We start from the raw sequence: 2,532 nt of genomic DNA on the forward strand, positions 1-2,532 counted from the left end.
GTTCCAGATAGTTTCAATAAACAGTTCTATCCGATTGACCTGTCATGCTGTTCAAATTATTTTGGCGTTGAACAGATTAAAAGTCATTTGACAAAATTGTACGTTTTACGGCTTATTAGACCCAAATTGTTAACAACATTGTAAAATCTCCAATTTCATACCAAATTGCAATTCAGCCAATTGACAACCATTCTCAAGTCTTATTGAATTTAAACAAAAGTAATTATTTATACAGATGTGGCAGAACTTTGAGCGTAAAATTAATAAATTAATTCAAGAAGTTTACGGTTGCTAAAGAAAATTTAAAATTAAACAATGTTGGTTCTTTTGCGCCATTGCACTTGAGGAGAACAATGTGGGCATTCTGTATTTTTAGTAAATGTAAAAATTGTACCAACCAACCAAGATTGTGGATGAAGGTTTTGCTCAAGCAATTGGCTTAGATTTCTTGGGTAATTAAAAAAGTATTGTAGTAAACAAAGAGTCGAAAAATATAACTTTTTGAACGTCTGGCATTAAATTGTACAACAGAAGTTTTCGAATTGGCGTGAATCTACTTCTAACATAAAGATTGCAGGTTTGCTTACACTTTAAAAATGCTCGCACGCAATTTGCTAAAGCGAGTCAGAACGGAAGAAACATTCGTGGGCGTCACAGTGCTCCACTCCAGTAAAATCTTTCCTTAGGAAGTAAGGTTAACGTTAAAACAAAATAAATACTTATCGTAACAATTCCTTTATTTGGTTAAACATAATTCCTGTATCAAAAATATCTTAGCACTCACATACTCGTGCTTATTAAGAATCGGGGTTGATATACTCGGTTAAGTTCATTCCACCTGTAAATAAAATAATCGTAAACTTAGAACTTTTAAATTAGTTTTGAAAGCTTATTTAAGTTGAGATAATTAGCCTATATTTCCTTTGCTAGAACTAGGCATGTTTTCAGACAATCGGCACAGGAAATTGAACCAGAATATGTGTGAACAATTGTTCAGTAATTCCACCTTTCATATCCCTATAAATAAGATCCAAGTTTCTCCAGTTAACAACTTAAATCCACCAACTCTTTGTCTTAAACAAGAACATTTTTAAATTAAAAAAGTATATATCGTAAAACATATATTGAAATATGAAAGTTTCCTTTATAATAATCCTTTTAATATGAATATTATAAATGTGAAAGTTTGTGAGAATGTGTGGATATACGTTAGTTATTATTTCACGCAAAAACAGCTGGACCGATTTGGTTGAAATTCGGTATGTAGTTATGGGATACCCTGAATTTATTAACACATAGGCTACTTTTTATCAACACACCACGCGTGGGAAGCTAGTTAATAATTCGCCTTTGTCTACTTACTGTGAGTAGCTTCAACAGAGAGTCTGAATAGTACTAGCAGCAGTACTAGTGCCCCAACAACCTTGACATACATCTGCAAAAAAACCATATCTATATCTTCTCTAGGTGCCATCGTGTTTTTGTCTGTTTGTGATCGTAATTATTTCCATGTGGTTTTCACCAATACACAGATACCGATTCATGAAAAAAAGTTGCCTTTATACGATTTAATAACGTAAACCCATTCACAGCCAAGTTGGGCTGCTAGTGAATTCTATATATTTGATTATTATTGTCTAACATGTAATTTTTATCTATTTTCCTATATTTATCTATTTCCTATATATAATTTCCTGCCAATGATACGTAAATCAAAATAGCTTTTGACAGTTAATCAAACAGCAAGTTGCATGCAAGTTATGGTTCAACCATAGACTATTTATAGGACTATGTATCCTCATTTTAAGTAGACATTGGAGCGTTAATTCACACAAATTAACATGAAGTACTTATATCATTTATTAGTCAATAAAATAATTTTATATTCAACATATTTCGATCAACATTTCACAATTCAGTTACGCTCAAAATATTGTTAGTTTTTCATATCGAATACAGTTCCATTGAACAGTCAAATAAATCAAAATAATTGTAAAATAATAACATACCTTTTTATGAAAATATGGACGGCAAAAACAGGTTCGATTCGTCCAAAATTTGGTTGAATATTGATGGAAAGGAAATATCGGATGCTTTTGTACTGTCAAGTTTATTAATACAGGTGATATGATAGAATAATGTTGTTTAAATTGAAATTGAAAATGAATTGACACAATGATATCAATGTTTGTATGCATATTGTAATTTAATCATGTGTAAGAATAGTAATATTGAAATTGTTCGTTTATTAAAATGCATTGCGTGGTTACTTTCATGCACTGTATTTCAATACCTAATACAATTTTATACCATGCAGTATATGGATGAGTAATTTTTAAGTATCACTTTTTTAAGGGTAAATAAAATAAAATATACTGATAATTGTGGCTATCATTGTTCACAGTACCAGTAACTGAGGTACAGAAACAAACCATAAAACCATTTATAAGAAAAAAAATCTATATCGTTTTTACGTCAACTACAATTTGGAACCCGAAAAATGCAAATTACCTACTGAATGCCATTCCCTTC

At 30.8% G+C, this 2,532-nt stretch overlaps 1 long non-coding RNA gene across 1 annotated transcript; it reads right to left on the bottom strand.

Moving 5' to 3' along the window:
• Window positions 1–716: 716 nt before the first annotated feature.
• On the bottom strand, window positions 717–2,140 carry LOC110371000 (uncharacterized). The gene is made up of 3 exons (XR_002429266.3): window positions 2,010–2,140; window positions 1,363–1,435; window positions 717–838 (listed from the first exon to the last, which is right to left on the bottom strand). It is a non-coding gene; the product is annotated as an uncharacterized LOC110371000 (long non-coding RNA).
• Between the last annotated feature and the right edge of the window lie 392 nt (window positions 2,141–2,532).

Source organism: Helicoverpa armigera, chromosome 10 (assembly GCF_030705265.1).
Source record: "Helicoverpa armigera isolate CAAS_96S chromosome 10, ASM3070526v1, whole genome shotgun sequence".
NCBI classification, from domain to species: Eukaryota; Metazoa; Arthropoda; class Insecta; order Lepidoptera; family Noctuidae; genus Helicoverpa; species Helicoverpa armigera.